The following is a 19737-nucleotide window of genomic DNA, read 5'->3' as shown; positions in this document are numbered from 1 at the left end:
TTTTCTTTGTTTTTTTTTTTTTTTTTCTTAGGCAGGCTCTTCGTGTGCAGTGACATGGCCACCTGCAGCAGCTCTAGGCTTGCACCCCAATAAGCAAAAAGAGAGTCTTTCTTAAAGGGTCTAGCAAAAATCCTCAGCTTGATTCTCATTGGCTGGATTTAGTCACAGGCACTTATCCCTGAAGTCATCACAAAGGCTGGGAGAATAAGATCATCTAATTGGCAGGGGCGGGGGCACGTGCTCACTCCTGCAGCTGGCAAGTGAGATAACTGCCAGGACAACCATAGGAATGGGGAATAGTGGTTTCCCAAGGAGAAATCATGGCACTGAAGGAAAAGAGAATAGATCTCCCCTCCTCCCCCAGGAGGGGAAGCTGAGGTTAAGAGTAAATGACTTGCCCAGGAAAGCAACTGATATACCTCTCATCCAGAATTTGAGCTCAAGTCTCTTGGACTCCAGGACCTGAGCTCTGACTCCCCATCCTCCATTGCCTCCTCTTTCCGGAGACTCTCATGGGGCAGAGGCAGTGTGTGACAGCAGAGAGAGGGGCTCTGGAGTTGGTTGGATCTGGGTTAAATGCTGGCTCTGCCATTATGTAAGTAAACTCTCTGGGTCTCAGTTTCCACCTTCGTGAAATGAGTTTAATGACCCTTACCTCACAGGGTTGTTGGGAGGATTACACGAGTCCTGGGACGTAAAATTCCCTGGAAGACAGCCTAGCTCATGCTCAATGGGAACTAAATGAATTTTTTAAAAATAAATCAATTGGTAGGAGCTAACGAAAATTTTTAATGGCTGAAAGGATGACATGTCTTAGCTTACATATTTTTTCAGGTTTCCTCAGCTGTTAGATATCTCCCTGAATCTCTTCAGTACTGGAACGGGCAGAAGGGAAAAGCAAGACAAAAAGGAAGCTAGGGAGAGTGGGAGGCCTTCTTTTCCTACCATGAGAATAAGACCCAATTTCCGGTCTATCAATGTCAAGGGAAACGGAAATCCTGCTCCAGGGCCGGAGGGAAGCCCCCACCCGATCCCTACAGTTGGTGGTGGGGCGGGGGATGTGCATTCCCATGGGGAGGGAGGGAGGTGGGAGGTCCCCCTTCCTCCCTGTACCCTTGCTCCTCTGATCTCCCATCCGGGTCCTCCCAAGAGAAGAGGCCACTGAAAAGTCTCAGGAGTGTATAGGCTTGTGTCCCTGCGTGAGCCATCTTGGTGACATCCAAATCCTGATGCCTGATTACATGTCTCCTCCCCCAGCCTTACCTTCATAGTGAGCTAAGGTCTCTGAGCAGAGGATGTTAGCATAGAGGCTAAGAGGGCAGGCTCTCAAGTTTGGATGGTTTGGATCCAAATCTTCTTGTGCAGTGACAATATGGCTTGTGGGGAACACTATTAGTTGCTCATGTAATACACCCCAAGTGGGTGTTGGTAAACACACATATACCACACTACATACCAAACACACACCCTTCCTTGGAGTGACAGTGTGCTCAGCCCCAGGCAATGGATCATGACTGGTCTAAGCCAAGGACTGGCAAACTACCACCCGAGAGCCAAACATGGCTGCCTCCTGGTTTTGTGTGGCCCATGAGCTAAAATGGTTTTTGATATTTTCTTAAATGGTTGGAAAAAATCAAAGAATATTTTGTGACACATGAACATTATATGATTCTCGAGTGTAAATGTCAATAAAGTTTTGTTGGAGCACAGCCATACCCACTTGCTCTGTGTCTGTGGCCGATTTCACACAGCCAGGGAGAGTTGAGTAGTTGCAGCAGGGACTGTGGCCCCCACAGTCTAAAACGTTTCCTCTCTAGCCCATTGTAGAAAATGTTGCTGATCCTTGGTCTAAGCCGGTCATGATCATCCTGCTCCCTTTTTCCCAGGCTTTCTTGCGGCCAGGAGTGGCCACATGCTCCAGTTCTTTCCAGACTACTAAGCAAAAATCTGCTGGGAGGATTTGAATAAAAGCATCGCTTTTCTGAGGGATGGGGGCAGATATGGTTGGGACCTCCCCTTCTTCCTCCTACTTTCTGCCTGAAGCGGGGGTGTGCTGTCTGGAGCCCACACAGTCCTCTCTCAGAACTCATTTCCTGCCAAGCAGCAGGAAACAGAGGGTCACGAGTCCAGTGGGGAGGGCTGGCTGGGGTCCAGGCAGGGGGTGCGGTGCACCCTGGCCATCTGCCCAGGAGCAAGAGCTGCTGCTTCTCACCTAGACCAGGTCTGGGCCCAGAGGGGCTGCTAGTCACCGGGGCTGGACTGAAAGGTCAGCTCTTCCCGAGAACTTGTCTGTGTGTCCCAACATCAATGTGTGGAAGTGGACGATGGACTGAGGCTCCTCACCGTGGAACCCTGGGGCTCAGTTCTTCCCTGAGTCCGTTCTCCTCTCCTCCAGCTTCTCCACAGTAGCTAAAAGAGAGTAGATAATTAAAAAAAAAAAAAAAAAGTTGGTAAGTCGATGCATGAAGGAAGAATACAGTTAGTGGGAGGCCTCCACGCATGTGAGCTAACAGCTGTCCTGTGTGGTCGCAAGCTAGGGATTGTTCTGCCCATTTAGAAGAGGAGGAAACTGAGGCCTTGTAAGACTAACTGACTTTCCCAAGATCATGAGAGTTAGGTGACACAGGGACCTCAACACCAGAGCTGTCCAAATCTCTGAGCATGAGCCCCTTCTGCCTCATCTCGTTAGACATCAGCTCCAGGCCTTGCCAGGATCTCTATCCAGGGACACAGGCAAAGAACCTGCCATCACCTCAACAAAGCATGAAAGGAACTTTCATGACGTGGGTCTGGGCAGCTGCCAGGCACAGCTTCTTGTGCACATTCCCCAGTTCTACTCTTGGGACCGCCAAGAACACGTCACTTCCTAGCGGGTGCTCAGTACATATTTGCAGAATGAATGAGTTGCTTATATCAGTGCAGATTCCTCAACAAAAAGTCATAGGCTGCAAAATCCTAGAAAGGCAGGTAAAATGGATATCGTGTTTCCTAGCTTTGGCATGGATTGGAATGTGCATTCCCGTAGCAGGATAAGCTTTTTGCCATGTTACACAAAACAAATGATGATAACCCCTGCCATGATCAGATAAGAACATTTAAGCTATCCACTTGCTAAGGTGCCACTCACTATGCCGTGCACATGATGCAGATTGTCCCACTTAAATTTCCCAACAGCCTGGTGAGGTAGACATTATTGCTATCTTCATTTATAGTTGAGGAATCTGGAGTTCAGAGAGGTTTATCAACTTGACCAAGGCCACACAGCTAGTAGGTGGCATAGTCTGATTTTACAACCATCTTTCATCTCCATGAATAAGAGAGGAGCTGGCAGGGAAGATAGGGATGGGATGGCTTGGGGGTAGGGGGAAGGCCCCCTGTAATTTGTAAGGAAGATGGCTGAATCAGAGCCCTGACAGGGAGTTGAGAGCTGTTCACACAAACATTAGTGGGGAGGCCTTGTATGGCCACAGGATGGGTCGTTTCAGCCAGCCTCTCCCTGTCCCGTGCCAGGCTCAGCCCTGGCGTGATCACGAGCCAACAGAACTATTTGTGTATGTTGGGGGTGGGAGCAGTGGATTAGGAGGGGCCGGGCCTGGGCTGGGCTGGCGTGATTGTGACTCTCCCCCAGTGAGGCTTCTCCTAGAGGTGCTGGTGACTCATTTACCCTGCCCAGTCAGGCCTCTATCAGGGTGCGACTTGTAAATAAGCCACAAAATGCCATTGGGCAAGAGAGAGATGGGGAGGGCAGTTGGCTCAAAGGGCAGCCCTTGGTGTCCTGCCAGACCCAAGTCTCATCCTGGGCCTGACATGCTGGGCGACCCACGTGAGGCCCATCCCAGCCCATGCAAACCACGAGGCATGTTGGACAGCATTGCTGCTGGTACCTTTGGCCTTTTTTTTCCTGGGAAGTTCTAGGATCTCCACTCCCTGGGCTGGCCCAGAACTACAGCTACTCTATAACCTGTTGTGGGTCTTGATCCCCAGAGACCACCCCCTTGTGGGCTTCTGAGAGGTGTGCCTAGGTAATCAGCCTGCATACCATTAATTGTCACCTACTGTAGGTCTGGCAGGGTCCAGTGGCTGACTTGGGACTGGTGCTCATGCATTAGAGAAGTTTGTTGCCTAAAAAGAAGAAGAAGAAGAAGAAGAAGAAGAAGAAGAAGAAGAAGAAGAAGAAGAAGAAGAAGAAGAAGAAGAAAGAAGAAGAAGAAGAAGAAGAAGAAGAAGAAGAAGAAGAAGAAGAAGAAGAAGAAGAAGAAAGTTTGTTCCCTGATTGAGTGATTGAATGGGCCCAGAACTCAGAGACCAGAGGAGAAACCAGAGAAGGCATATCCCAGCCCTCGGGGGACTTAAAGCTTCCACTCAACTGTAGTAACAAAATTAACAGAACAGCTGTATGTTAAATTGTGAGATTCTCACTGGGTCTCTTAAAATGGGAGCTGGGTCTCTTCCAGGAGGAGGTGGACTCAGGTTGGTCTGAGTGGGAAACTTGGAGGTGGGTGTGAGTATGGAGGGGATTCAAGATGAACCTGGGGAGAAATGCAGTCATTGTGTGATCCTCTGGAGTGGGAAGGTCTTTAAATATTAGGTCTGATGCCAACGGGTTTGTAACAGTGCTTGGCTAGGAATTTACCCGATGCAAGGAACCAATTAAACACAGACACCTTCTTACTTAATCCTCATGCCAATCCTGTAGAGGTTCCCTTTTTTATAGGTGAGGAAACAGGCTCTAACGGGATCAGTAAAATGCTTAAAGCCACAGATACATGGGGTGCCTGGGTGGCTTAGTCGGTGAAGCGTCTGCTTCTTGATTTGGGCTCAGGTCATGATCTCAAGGTTGTGAGATGGAGCTCTATGTTGGGCTCTGGGTTCCATGACCTGCTTGAGATTCTCTCTCTCTCTCCCTCTCCCTGTGCCTTTCCTCTGACTCTTAAAAAAAAAAGAAAAAGCCACACGGACAGAGGAGAGAGGAACTGGATGATGTTATCCAATATGGTAGCTGCTAGCTATGGATGGCTATTGAGCACTTGAAATGTGGCTAATCTCATCTGAGCGGTGCTTTAAGTAGAAAATAACACACTAGGTTTCAAAGACTTTGTAAAAAACAAAAAAAAAATATTAAACATCTCATTAATAGCTCCTTTTAGGAGCATACTGCCTATTGAAATACTTTGGATATATTGTATGAAATAAAATATATGATTAAAATTCATTTCATCTGTTTTTTTAAATGTGGCTACTAGAATATTTTAAATTATGTAGGTGGTTTGCATAATATTTCCAAGGGATGATACCCTGCCAAGTGGCCCCCAGCCTCAGCTTGAGCACCTCGAGAGATGGTGTATTCTTGTCCCAGGGCAGCCCTAATCAAGTGCCACAAATCCGGTGGCTTAACCAATGGAAATGTACTGTCACAGTTCTGGGGGCTAGAAGTTTGACGTCAAGGTGTCAGCAGTGTTGGTTCCTTTTGACGCTGTGAGGGACTCTGTTCCAGGCTTCTTCCCTGGCTTCTGGAGGTTGGATGGTGATCGCTTGAGTTCTTTGGCTTCTGCTACATCCCCTCATCTCCTCACTCGTTGTCATGTGTCCTCTTCCTGTGTGTGAGTGTGTGTATGTGTGTGTGTGTGTGTGTGTGTGTGCATCCAAATGCCCGCTGTGTTTAAGGACACCAGTCATATTGGACTAGGGGCCCACCCTAGTTTGGAATGGCCTCGTCTTAATTAATTAGTTACATCTGCAAAGATCCTTTTCCTAACTGAGGTCACCCGAAGTACTGGGGCTTAGGACATTGATGTATGAATTTGGGGGGCATGCACTTCAACCCGTAACAGATGAGGAACTCCCTCCTTCTTCAGTAGCTCATACCATATTCGATCTCCCTAATGATCATATTCTCTGGTGCCGGCCCATAGATCAGCCTAGGATTCCTCTTTCAAATCATTTGCAAATGCCCAGCCCACCCTGTCAGGTAGCATCAAGTGCCAGGGACACCCACATTTTGTTCCTCGGAGCCCAGGTGTGACTGGCCCCACCGTGGGTGAGACTGTATCTATTACATAATGATAACAACTCTTGGAGAGCAGGAAGGAGAAAACTGATAAAGGAGAGAAGGCTAAAAATAACCAATGGAGCAGGGGAGGGGTGGCCTAGATGACCTTTGCCTTTGCAACTTTGATTTACAAACAGCAGAGCCAGGAGGTCACCTGGGTCCACGTTGGCTATAAAAACCTCAGCACCTTCTCAGCTGACACAAATTCCAATCCTGGGGAAATGTGACCATAGCATGGTGGGCTGCTTCTCTTTTCATTTCTAAGTGTGGGACGGGTTCTGGTGAGTCCTTCAGAATGACAGGTAGTTGGGATCCAGCCCAACTCCTTGCCACCAGTGTGACTTAGGAGAGTTGCAAAATTTACTGGAGCCTCTGCTTTCTCATCTGCAAAATAGGAAGAGGAAGGAAGGCTTGCCCTGCCCGCCTCGGTGGGTTACCATGAGGGACAATCAGAGAGGCACAGCTGGGTCCTGGGTGGAGGAAGGACCCAAGGCGGGCACCGACTCCTATCAGCATCTTGGTGCCCCTCGCCTGTTGCACATAGTCTATTCATGGCAGGTGGCAGGTGCATTAGGGCCCTCGCCACTCAAAGAGGCCTCTACTACTCCAGTGGAGCAGCAGCAGCAGCTGGGGAACTTGCCAGAAATGCAGACTGTTAGGCCCCACTCCAGACCTTCTAAAGCAGAACCTGCATTTTAACAAGATCCCCAAGAGATTGTGTGTTCATTGTAGTTTAAGAAGCCCTGCTTTCCTGGACACCATTTTTGTGTGTCCTGGGCCTATTCTGCTTTCTTTTGGTAAAAGTGATCTTATTTTCTTTGGGAGAATCATGCCCCAGCCCCTCCATTCCCCAGTTCTATGTGCTTCAGTGGGGTTATCTGAGCTCCAGATACTTGAGGCAGCATGAAAGCTAGTCCTGGCCAGTCAGAACAAATCCTGGAGCTTTGCCGGCACTCTTGAGAAAGAGGAGCTCTCTTAATGCAGCCTTTATTCAGCTGTAGGACGGAAGCCCGGAGCTGGGTGTCACCATGTTGGTCACCACTGTGGAGAATCTAAGAACAGAGGCCCCACAGAGAGGAGCAGGTGTGCGTGTTTGTGTGTGGCAGGAAGATTCTTGATCACATCTTTTGGGTTTCTAGCTTTGTCCAAAGCCAGATCAATCCCTCTTGGCTTTCCAGTTCATATGAGCCAACCAATTCCCTCTTACCTAAGCCAGTGTGTGATGGGTTGCTGACACTTAAAAAGAGCCCTCTTTGCCTTGGTGCTGCTGAACTCAGGGTACGGTAAGTGTCCTTGTGGAGCTCACCCACTTACTACTCCAGGGGAACACAAGAAAGGGCCATTACGATGGTGAGTGGATAATGGCCTGACAGAGTGAGGCTCGTTGGGGGAGAGGGGTCAGGGAGGGCTCCCCAGAGAAGACGGCCCCTGAGCTGACTCTGAAGGACAAATGGAGTTAGCTAAGTAGGCAGTGTACAGCCCCCCACCCCATGTGTGGCCAAAGGAACTGATGGTAAAGGGGATAGGGAGGGGCATCTGGGGAGAAGGGGTGTCTTATCACTGAATAAAGTAGCTGCCCATGGTTGCCATTCCCGAGGGACAAATCACACTCGTGCTAAGCCCTCTGCCTCTGGCAAACCTGGTGACATCCTGGCATGATGGGCAGAGGGTTAGCATCACAGCAGGAAGATCCAGGTAGGAATCTCAGTTATGCGATCACTGAGAGCTGTATGATCCTGTGGAGCCCCTCCACTTTTCTGATCCTCATCTATAAAAAATAGAGATTCAAAATTCCTAGGTCCAAAGGGCTGCAGTGATCATTGGGTGAGAGGATGATAGAAAAGTTTTTTAAATCTGCAAAATAAGCAAATCTGTAGCCTACTGGTGGCGAGGGGATCCCTGCAGGCTAAGGTCCTGGCGGTGAGGTACAGGGAAGCCTCTCTGTGCTGCAGACAGGACCCCTTTGGGTTCCATGCCCCTCTCCCCCATATACACACACACAGAATTTGGTCTCCAACAGAGGAGCCAGGGTTCAAGGCGCTTTGCCTCCACCTGGCTTTAGTTGGCCAATTCCAACGAGGCTGCTCTCAGGCCTGGGCTGGCACTGCCAGCCTGGGCTCTGGAGCCACATGCAGCATCCCTGAGGCTCTGGGACAAGTCTGGTACTTCCTACCCTGGGGCTCAAAGATGCCTAGAACCACAGATGCTACTTTCTCTGTAGGCCAGCTATTGATTGAACACTGACATGCACAGAGGAACTTCTCAAATTTATTCTGTACCCCTCAGCATCCCCATTTTAAAGATGAAGAATGGTTCAAAGAGATAAAGACACCCACCCAAGTTCCCACCGCTATCAAACTGCAAGACTAGATCTAGAGCTGGGTGGATCTCATTGAAAGCCTGGCTCTGTCCTGTAAGCCACAGAGCTGCCATGGAGATGCTCAGCACTTCCAGCAAAACAGAGTGGAGGGAGGATTTATTTTTTGGCTCCTTCCTGCCTCTCCTGTCCAGCCATCTCACCCTCACCCAGACTGAGGAATAGGATGGAGACGGGCCAAGGATGTGATGACCTCTGCAGGAGGAAGGTGAGGGGATGTCCGACCAAGCAGGTGACATCTTCAAAACCCAAAGGACTGGAGCTTTCACGGTGGGATAATAGGCAGTAGGTGACATTTCAGGCAGGGGGTCCAGCTTGAATGCTCCCTTCAAAGCCTATTTGTGGAGCCAGGCCTGCCCTAACCCCAGGCTTCTTGCTGGAAGCTCTGGGCCCCATCAACCCGGGGCAGGGGAATCAGCAGGGGAATCAGCGTGTACATGGGATTGCCTGAGTGTGTCCCTGCCTCCAGGCTGGAGGCCTCAGGAAAGAGGAAATAGTGGCTAGGGATGGAGGACAGCAGCTGGGTCCCAAGGCTACCTGTTGAGGAAAAGCCTCCCTACATTTTATGGGTTTGTAAATGGGGGGCAAACACAGGGGAAATGAGTAGCTTCTAGGCAGAGGCTGATGGTCAGGTGTTCCTTTACTGAGCCAGACCCCAAATGGGTTCCCCCAGACCGCGAGCACCCTGCGGGTGTGCTCGGGACAGGAAGGGTTTCCAGGACACCGGCGGCCCAGCGTGAGACAGTCACCTATTCCCCTGAGGTTTCCCGAGCTCAGCCTGGGGCTGGCGGTGGTGGTGGCTAGGAGCGCAGGGGCAAGGGTGGGATCAGAATCCCCCGCCTCCAGGAGAGGGGGGGCTAGTTTCCTAGAAGCTCCAGCATCCTCACCCCCACGGGACTTGTACTCGGAGTGCTAAGAGGGGGGTGCGAGCGTGGCCGCGTGGGCCGCTGCCTGGCGTCCGCGAGTGGCCACGTGAGGGACAGTGACGGGAAGCCGTGGGAGTCGGACTGAAATGTGGCTCAGGGCAGGGTCTGAAAGTGGTGGGTGCATGGGGGAAAGTGGGGGCTGGGAGTCGTCTCTGCACCTGCGAGGGGTGTGTGCAGGTGCAGGTGGGTGGGTGGAAGTGAGAGGGTAGGAGGCGTGAGTGGAGAATTCTCTGCGGCCCAAGGGAGCCGTTTTGTGCATAAATGTGAAGCGGCTCTGTCACATGCGGGGGTCGCCAGGCAGTGGTGAGTGTGTGTGAATGGGCGGCTTATCTGCCCGACATGTGAGTCCACGTGAGTGTCCATGTCCGGGGGGTGGGCTGGCAAGGCCCCATAGTGATATGAGACAAGGGTGTCAAGTGCAGGCCGATCGAGTGGGTGGGCGACGTGCATCCACCCTGGGTCAGGTCATGCACCGAGTCTGCGCTCGCAAGGGCCCCAAGGCGCGAGTTCCTATCCCAGGGCTCATTCGTTGTCCTCAATTAATTCTCAGTTAATACTTGTTTAATACTCAGCCTGGGGGAGCTGAATGTGCCTCTCCTCCCAGCGCACAGGCCTTCTCAGAGCTAAGGAAGCTGCAGGACGCTTGGCAGCACAAAGCCCCCTGGGTCACTGCTACCACGGTTTTTACAAGGAAAATCGCAGGTGACACTTCCGTCCTTGGCTTCCAGAGGGTAGCTTTCATCGCAGATGTGTCTTTAAGCCAAGGACCATGTCTTGGAGCACCTGACAATTTCTCGGCGGCGTTGTGGTCATAAATCTGGGGACTATTAGAATAGTAGAGCCATATGGCCAAGAATTGCCTGTGCCTTTGTGTGAAGCTGGGAGGAAGTGAAGCAAGAGGAGGCAGGGGGAGGCTGGGGAGGGAAGGGGGAGGAGCAAAGAGAGGCTGGTGAATGGGCAGGGCAGGTTGAGAGGGGCTCTGGGCCTGGGGTGGGGAAGCAGAAGCCTGGAGGCTGGGGTGAGGGGTTGGGGGCCCCATATGCTGTACTAAGAAGCTGCAGTGGGAGAGAACAGGGGAGGGGGCTTCAGTTGTGAGGCTAGAATCATAAGGCCCCACTGGGTGACATAGCTGCGTGGCCCTTACCAGGCTTCAGCCTCACCCTCTCCTAGTTCCTCTAACCTCTGCCAGAGGCCCCAGCACAGCCTGGCCTCCTCAGTCCTGCCCATCTGGGAGGGCTGGCTCACAGCGCGGAGGGAGTGCTCTTTGGGCCTTACCTGGATTCCAGCCATAGCTCCTAAAGCACAAAGGCCAACATGGCACAGTGGCTGGTGGCTGGGCAGAGCTTTGCCAGATGACTTTCTCCTCCTGGTTCTGTTCAGGGAGGCTGTGAGGAAATAAGTTTCCTCCCAAGATGCTATGGATTGACTCCACCCAGCTTCCCAGTGGCCCATAAAATAATAGTAATGTTTATTGGGTACGCATTTTGTGCCAAGTGCTATTAAGGAGATCTTAAAGGCAAATTATTAGCAGCTCTGTTACTGAGAACAGAGAGGGTATGTGACTCTACCAAGCTCACAGGTACTAGGGAATCCTGGGACCAAACCTGGAGCCCCGACAGTTGGCGACCAGAGCCTTTGGACTTAACCACTAGACCACCCTGCTTCTCAAGAAAAGGTGGGTTTGTGAAATGCAGTGAGGAGGGGACAGAGGAGGAGCATCTCAGGGGCCTGGGGGACTCATCCCAGGGAAGCTGAGTCACAGGGCAAGTGTTCCTGGGAAATTAGCCCAGCCCCAGAGTAGACTCCCTGAGATGGCATGGCCAGGATTTTGGGAAAGCTGAGTACAGAGAGGATATTCTCCAAGAGAAGGAGCAATGTCTTGGGTTAACCTGAGGACACAAGGCAGGGTAGAGCAGCAAGGAAGGACCAACAGCCTGAGGGGTCAGGGCCTGAGCTTGGCCCTTGAGTGAGTGCCCTGGAGCAGCAGCCGCCTGCAGAGTGAAATCAGGCTGAGGTCCCCGTGGCCTGTCGCTGCGGCTCTGGCTCCCGTGTCCCTCGCTCTGTAGGCAAACCGGGCATTCTAGCCAGCTGGCGTGCTCTCTAGGGGATGGGGGCCCTCAGAGGGCTGCGATGTCCAAGCCCAGTCTTTGGAGGAAGAGCCGGCCAGCCTCCGCATGCATTTTCCCAGCCTGGTCCTCTGCTGTGCGGCCATCCTGTAAGGAAGGCCGCCACTCCCATCCTAGCGGACCTTGACTTTAGGTTGCCATCTGCTATTACAAACACACCCGTGGGCCTGTCTGCGGGATAAATTCCTAGGAGAACAGCCAGGTGGGACGACAAGGTAATCTTGCAACGTATCGCCGACCAGCCCTGCATCACTGTCCTTCCAATCCTCACCCCCCACCCCACCCTCCCCCATATTAGCACATTTTGGTCTCTCCCAAACTGACAGGGGAAACCTGGCATTTAGAGCAGTTTTAGTTTCCATTTCTCTTAATAGGAGATCATTGAACACCTTTTCTCTGTTTAAGCGCCAGTGGTGTTTTGTGCGGGCTTTCCATCCCTCTCTGCAAGGGCTTTTCTCCTTTAAACTGCTTACCGTTGGGTGAAAGCCTGAAGCATGGTCACCTTTAAACTGGTTCATTAGAATTCTGTTTTCCCAAGGACCAGATGAAGGCCTCAAAGAAGATTTTAGTTCGTTGGGTTTCTTAACGCAGAAACCGGGACGCTGGGCAGTGAGAACTGCAAGTCCTATTCTTCTAGCTCATGCCGGCTTTTCTCATCCTGGGGCGACGAGCTGGGCCCCTGTGAGCCTCCCAGGGAGGCTGGGCAGCTACGCGGGCCTCACTCAGCGTCTCTGCGCTTCGGTCCAGTGACCCACGGCAAGGGGAGCTGCCTGCAAGCTGCTGATGGTTACGGTGCCCTGTGGTCGAGGAGGCCGGGCTTGGGGCAGGGCCGGGGGGCAGCGATGCCACCCTGAGCTCTGGGCTCTGAGCATCTGCACACGGGATCCTCTGGGACTGTTCTATGCTCCCGTGGCCCCTGTTGGAGGGGGTTTGCAGACTTGCCATGGGGAGAAGGAGAGGGTCTAGCTACTGGTTCCTCCTTCTGGCCCCTGCCTGCTTCCCCCCACCAAATGGCAGCTTTGGGTAAGATGGTTGAGACTTTCTTTCTTTCTTTCTTTCTTTCTTTCTTTCTTTCTTTCTTTCTTTCTTTCTTTCTTTTTTTTTTTTTTAGATTTGATTTATGTATTCATGAGAGACACAGAGAGAGGCAGAGACAGAGGCAGAGGGAGAAGCAGGCTCCCTGCCTGGAGCCCGATGTGGACACGATCCCAGAATCCTGGGGTCACCACCCCAGCTGAAGGCAGATGCTCAACCACTGAGCCATCCAGGCATCCGTGGTCGAGACTTCCTGCTATAAAATGTGTTTATCTTTTCCTCAAATGAGCACGGGGCCTGGGACTTGCTGTTCCCTCTGCTAGAAGTTTCTTCCTCCAAATCTTCACATGGTGACACTTTTCATCACCCTGTTGCGGCTCCGTTGTCCTCTCCTCCGAGAAGATGCCTGGTGAGTCATTCTACCTTTCAGAACCACCCGCTTACTGACTTGTTTCTGTGCTTATGGTCCATCCCTGTGAGGACAGGGGCCTTGTCTGCGTTGCTCATTTTGTCCCAGTGCCTGGTGGAGAGGAGCTGAGGGTATAATGACCAGAGGGTCTCTGAGGGCTGCAGGCGTGGGGAGGAGCATCTCACCCATGTGGGTTGTAGAAACCGGGTGAGGCTGGGGCTCTTCAGGAGGGAGGCAGGGAGCAACCAGACCAGAGGAAGGCCTTAAAGGTAGAGCTCGGGAAGCCCTGCATTCAGGGGTTTCTCTGCCCCAGCCCATCAAAACCTCTGGGACCTAGGGGAGCCCCTTTATGAGAACTACAGGTTCAGCTAACAGCAAGGCAGTGCTTTTAAAAATGTGTTTTTTGGGGGCACCTGGGTGGCTCAGTGGTTAAGCATTTGCCTTTGGCTCAGGCTGTGATCCTGGAGTCCTGGGATCGAGTCCCACATCAGGCTCCTGCATGGAGCCTGCTCCTCCCTCTGTCTATATCTCTGTCTCTCTCTGTGTCTCTCATGAACAAATAAATAAAATCTTTTTTAAAAAAGTGTTTTTTGGTGTCCAAAGTTTATAAGTTTTAGTTTGTAGTCTGGAGACAAGATAACAAAGACATCCCAAACTCATCCTCCCCACTCCACACACACACAGCTAACCCAGGAGCATAACACACATGGGCTGTGTACTTCCCTCCCTTATCTCAGCCAGACAGCTCTTTGTGAGTCTGTCCCTCTGTTGCCACTGACGTGACCCAGGTCTGTGCTTTACCTTATTTTTAGCGGGGCCACAGGAGGTGTACAAGTTCTCCAGGGCCATGCATCTCAGACTTTTCTTCCCAGCCACTGTCCCAGGCTGGATATGAGCACAGCCACTCTGCCCTTCCCAAAGCTCCATATTACGCCCCCCATAGCAGGATCTCTTCTCCCTCTTGCCTAAGGCCTTCGCTGGCATATCTGTTGCAGTGTGGTGTGGAACAAGCAAGATTAGTCCAAAGTACATGTCCAACGATAGGGAGTGAGTGGGTCAAGCAAATCAGGAATCATCTAGACTAGGGTTTCTCAATGTCAGCACTATTGACTTCTTGTTGGAAGTGGTAGGATGTTTAGCAGCAGCCCGGGCCTCTACCCACTAGATGCCAATAGCACCTTCCACCCCATGTGACAATCAAAAATGTCTCCAACAGGGGATCCCTGGGTGGCGCAGCGGTTTGGCGCCTGCCTTTGGCCCAGGGCGCGATCCTGGAGACCCGGGATCGAATCCCACGTCGGGCTCCCGGTGCATGGAGCCTGCTTCTCCCTCTGCCTGTGTCTCTGCCTCTCTCTCTCTCTCTGTGGCTATCATAAGTAAATAAAAAAAATAAATAAATAAATTAAAAAAAAATGTCTCCAACATTGCAAATAACCCATTTGAGAACCAAATCTACTGGTCTATAAATGGAATTCTATGCAGCCATTAAGAATGACAAATAATAATAGAAATAATTACAACTAACACTTCTTGAGGGCACACTATGAACCAGGCTCAGTTCTGAGTTTTACAGGTAACAATTTCTTTATTCCCCAGAGCATCCCCATTTCACACAGAAGAAAATCAAGACACAGAGAGTTTGATGAAGTTTTGCAAGGTCACACAGCCAGGAAGACACTTATGACATCTACATATTTCTAAGAGAGAAAAGGTAAGAACACAGTAAAGGTAGTGTGATTTCATTTTTTTGGTTAAAAACACATGCGTTACCCATCCCACCTACCCTGCACATGTATATGTATCACAAAACATAGGTTAATTGTTCTTTCTACATCATGAGATTGCAGATAAATATTCTACTTCTGTTTCTCTGTAGCTTCATATTATATTATTGATGAAAGAGAAAAAAAACCTGCTGCCATCTCGTCTTATAGTCTTGGAGATGTGGTATCTTCAGCCCCATTTCAGGCCCAGGTGACCAGGTAGGGACTCCATTGTGCTTGGGGTGTCTCTGGGGCCTTGTCTAGAGTTGGAGGTTGGAATAGACCCACCAGAGACAAATGGCACCTTCCCAGCAGCGTCTGGGAAACCCATACTTCTGTCCCTTTCCAGAATGTGGTGAGGTGAGGACTTCACCCAGTAATTGGCATCTAGAGAACATACAAGGCCTCAGACCTGGCTGAGCTGCTCCCTCTTGAGACCTGCTGGAAGAAGGAAAACTGCCCACAATGCCCAGTGCAGTGCAGCAGGGTTGGGGCAGGAGCAACAGTGCACCTGATTTTTTTTAAAAACAATTTTAAATAACCTTTGATGTGATTGTTTTATGAGTAAATGATCTTATAAATAGCATATCTTATTGTTCCTAAAATACCCAAACGACTCTACGTGTCTAAGGGGAATTTTGAAATGTAAAACAATTATTACTTTTTAAAAAGATTTTATTTATTTATTTGAGAGAGAGGGCACAAGCAGGAGACGACACAAGCACAAGCTGAGCAGAGAGGCCGACAGGGGGGTTGATCCCAGGACCCTGAGATCATGACCTGTGCCGAAGTCAGATGCTTAAGTCACTGACCCACCAGGTGCCCTGCAAAACAATTATTTGTAAGGCTAGAAAATTTAAATTCAAATATTAACAGTAGCAGAATACAGGCTAAAACAGAAATGTGCTTTCGAAGCAGAAAACCTGAGCTGATCTGCTCCCACCAGCCCCTCACTGACGGCTCCATTCCTTTGGTCCTCAAATGGGGCTCGTGTCTCCGGGAATGTCTGGTGGCTGGACGGAAGCGTGGGGGGCGTCTGAGCACAGTTCCTGGCACGAGCTTCACACTCTGTGATTGGGAACTGTCATCACCACAAGGTCTTAGCCTTGTGGTTAGTTCTTAGCTTTTCGACTCTGGTCAGTTTGCTAGAGGCAGAGTATTTTTAGAATCAGAAAAAGTAAAAAACAACAACAAAACCCCTTCTGAAACCAAAGAAAGGCGAGGAGTGGTAGGTGAGGAAGGACTGCAGGGAGCAGAGGGCAGAGGGACAGATGCTTTTAGGAGCCATGGCTCTGGGGCCTGGAATTTCACCTTCACCGAACTAGGTTGAGAGAGGCAGGTGGGTACACCACAGGTTTCCTGACTGAGGACTTCCTGCCTTTGAGCCCACCCACAAGCCCACCCACTTGTCCTCATGTATAGGTCTCAGGGAAACCCCAGGGTAATGGGCTCCTCCACACACACCCACTCCTGATGAGCAGGCCCCTGGGCCCAAGCTGGGGCTTCCCAGAGCCCACCCAGCCTGGCCTGCCATGGCTGTTCTCCTGAGCTAGGGCGGCTGACATGCAGGTGAGGTAGGCCATGGAACAAAGGCTAACAAAACACAAATGCTGTTCTATTATCTCTGCCTTATCCTCTTGTTCTTTCTTTTTCCTTTCTTTTTTTTTTTTTTTTTTTTAAGATTTTAAAAATGTATTTAAGAGAGAGAGAGAGAACACAAGCACAAACAAGGACGCAGGGAGGAGGGTGGAAAAACAGAGGGAGAAGGAGAAGTGACCTTCCTACTGAGCAGAGAGCCTGACCTGGGGCTGGATCCCAGGATGCTGGGATCATGACCTGAGCAGAAGCCAGATGTTTAACCAACTGAACCATCCCAGTGCCCCCTTTTCTTTTCTTCTTTTTTATTGTAAATATTTAAAAATTCATTCCTTCAGATACGTTGGACTTCAGCCAAACTTAAAACTTTGTATATCATAGGACACTGTCACCGAGAAAAAAGGCAACTCACAGGATTGGAGAAAATATTTACAAATTAAGGGATTCACATCCGGAATATATAAAGAGCTCCTAAAATTCAACAACAACAAAGCAAACAACTCAATTCAAAAATAATGATAGATGTGAACAGACATTTCTCCAAGGAAGACACATAAATGGCCACCAGGCACATGAAAAGACGCTCGACATCAATAATCATCAGGGAAATGCAAATCAAAACCACAGTGGAATACCACTTCACACCCATTTGGTAACTATTTTCAAAAAAGCAGAAAATGAGAAGTGTTGACAAGGATGTGGAGAAATTGAAACCCTTAGCATTGTTGGTGGGAATGTAAAATGGTGTAGTCTCTATGGAAATCAGTGATAGAGCTATCATATGACCCAGCAGTTTCACTTCTGGGTATATACACAAAAGAGCTGCATTAAAGGACTGGAATAGAGATCTGTACGCCAATGTGCGTGGCAGCATTATTCACAACAGCCAAAGTGGAAACAACTCAAATGTCCACTGGCAGATGAATAAATAAACAAAGGTGCTTTATATCTACAATAAGGATATTAATCTGCCTTAAGGAGAAATGAAGTTCTGACACATGCTACAACATAGACAAAGACATTTATGCTAAGTGAAGTAAGATAGATCAAAAGGGACAACTATGATTCCATTTATGAGATACCTGGAACAGACAAATTCATAGAGACAGAATGCTGAGTAGTGGTTGCCATGGGCTGGGGGAGGGGAAAGGGAGGGGAAGTTAGTGTTTAATGGGCACAAAGTTTCCACTGGGGATGATGAGAAATTTCTGGAGATGTATGGTGATGATGGTTGCGCAACAGCACGAATGTACTTAACACCACTGATCTATCAACTCAAACATGGCTAATACAGTAAATTTTGTTATGTGTATTTTACCACAATGACAACATTTTTTTGAAATTTTTTAATTTATTTATGATAGTCATCAGAGAGAGAGAGAGAGGCAGAGACACAGGCAGAGGAAGAAGCAGGCTCCACGCACCGGGAGCCTGACGTGGGATTCGATCCCGGGTCTCCAGGATCACGCCCTGGGCCAAAGGCAGGCACCAAACCACTGCGCCACCCAGGGATCCCACAATGACAACATTTTAATGGAAGGAGCATCAACTATCTCCCAGTGCAAACCCTTCATTTTGCAGAAAAATAAACTGAGACTTGAAGAGGTACAAAAGCCAAGGGGGAAAAAAAAGAGCCATCATTCATTTCAAATCCTCAGGTGTTCTTGAATTTAGAGGATATAAAGTAAAACCCCCTTTAGGCAACCTTCCTTAACCACATCCCCTTCTCCTGGGGGGTAACCACAATGAAATCACTTGATGTGAATTCTTCTAGATCTTCTTTTGTAGGTTGACAGAAATGGAACCATTTTGTCCTATTTTGCAACTTGCCCTTTACACTTAATACTAGTTCTTGCAGATCTTTCCATGTCAGTTCCTGTGAGCTACCCCATTCTTTCAAAGTGTTGCGCCATATGTCATATACACGCACATCACAGCTAAACGTGGAGCTGTTGGTGAGCACTCTGGTTGGCTTTACGATTTGGCTATTATAGACAATTAAGTGTGAATTCCTCTTTGTACAGACATACAAGTATTTCTTTACTTATTAAAGTTACAAGCATACATGAATGAACGTCAGTAAAATAGCTGCCGTATATTGGTTTCAGGGAGTGCAAAATATTTTCTATCATGATCTCACCTGCTGTTATGCCTCCAGTCAACCCCGTGAGCTCTCCCCACAGATGAGGGAAAGGTCCAGAAAACTCGAGTCATTTGCCCCTCCCCCTCATCACAGAGCTCATGAGATGGTCCAAGGCCTTCAGGTGAACCTGGCCTAACCATGCAAGGTGTCTAAGTTCTATGATCTTTTCAAGACCAGGACTTGAATCTCTTTTCTGCTGCATCCTGGAATCTGACACAGTTCTCAGAGTCACGGGCACTAACATTTGCCAACACCTACTCACCATGTTTGACCACTGCCCTTAGGGCCCATCAGGAAAAAGGGGGTTGGACACCATCTGTCTCTCCAATCTCATTCTCAGTGGCCCTACAGCATGTCCCTTTACAACACCCACCAGAAGGCAACCTCTTGCCTGGATCCCCCAGGCCTGAGATCCCCAGATATCTTGCCAGTACACTGGGCCTTCAACCCTCAACCCAGCCCCGGCCCTCCCTGACTCTGATCCCTTAGGGCACTCCCAGAGCCCTTATTCATCTCGCATTATTGTCATTATTATTATTATTATTATTATTATTATTACTATTAAGTAGCCTCCAGGCCCAGCATGGATCCCAACAGAGGGCTTGAACTCACAACCCAGAGATCAAGACCTGTGCTGAGATCAAGAGTCAGACGCTTAAATGACCAAGCCACCCAGGTGTCCTTCTTCTTGCATTATATACTTTCTTATTTCTTTTTTAAAGCTTGAATGGCCATTATCCCCTTTGAAAATGCTACCATGTGTGTTCAATACAGATGAAGAGGCTGAGGGGCAGAGGTCACATGACTTGCCAGGGGTCCTAGCCAGTGGGCAGTGGAAGGGCAGTCACTCCTGTGTCTCCACAGCCTCCAAGGCTGATTCCCTTCCTGTTATACTCTGGCAGCTCCTGATTTAACCCTGAAGGAGGGCTCACTTGCTATCAAATGGGAGTTGCACAGGATCTAGAGCTGAGAACACTCATTCCCTGATGCCCTCAGAACTATGCAGGATAAATTCACTCTCAAGCTGTAGGTTCAAGTGCCTCAAGTGGCCAAGACTGCAGCTGGCAGGTTCAGTAGACCCTCTCATCCCCTGGTTCCCTGAGGCTCCATCACGACTTTTCCACTCTGTAGCGGACTCCCTAAGAGTAGGGTCTTCTCTGAGACCTCCTTGCCTTCCCACTAGCCCCCAGTACAGAGTAAGTGTTGATTAAACGTCTATTTTCCACCCTTTCAGTTACTTGCCCTTCAGCTGTTGATGCTCAATGAATTGGAGCCAAGTAAGCAAGGAAAAGGAGTAACTCAGTTGCCCCTTA

At 49.6% G+C, this 19737-nt stretch overlaps 2 long non-coding RNA genes across 6 annotated transcripts; one reads left to right on the top strand and one right to left on the bottom strand.

Annotated features, from left to right (window-relative positions):
• The first annotated feature begins 259 nt into the window (after positions 1-259).
• LOC112672322 (uncharacterized) lies at positions 260-18351 on the top strand. 5 transcript variants are annotated; one of them, XR_007406701.1, is made up of 5 exons: positions 12596-12922; positions 14519-14633; positions 14799-14904; positions 16663-16933; positions 17646-18351. It is a non-coding gene; the product is annotated as an uncharacterized LOC112672322 (long non-coding RNA). The 5 variants fall into 5 exon arrangements; XR_007406702.1 differs by lacking the exon at positions 12596-12922 and adding an exon at positions 260-595 and having other exon boundaries at positions 16663-18351; XR_004810194.2 differs by lacking the exon at positions 12596-12922 and adding an exon at positions 10389-11027 and having other exon boundaries at positions 16663-18351.
• Positions 772-12465, bottom strand: LOC118352675 (uncharacterized). The gene is made up of 3 exons (XR_004810195.1): positions 11952-12465; positions 4057-4122; positions 772-2409 (listed from the first exon to the last, which is right to left on the bottom strand). It is a non-coding gene; the product is annotated as an uncharacterized LOC118352675 (long non-coding RNA).
• Positions 18352-19737: the final 1386 nt, after the last annotated feature.

The sequence above is a fragment of the Canis lupus genome, chromosome 28 (assembly GCF_003254725.2).
Source record: "Canis lupus dingo isolate Sandy chromosome 28, ASM325472v2, whole genome shotgun sequence".
In the NCBI taxonomy this organism is placed as follows: Eukaryota; Metazoa; Chordata; class Mammalia; order Carnivora; family Canidae; genus Canis; species Canis lupus.
Note: the sequence above shows the minus strand (reverse complement) of the source record. Positions and strands in the feature narration are given on the sequence as shown.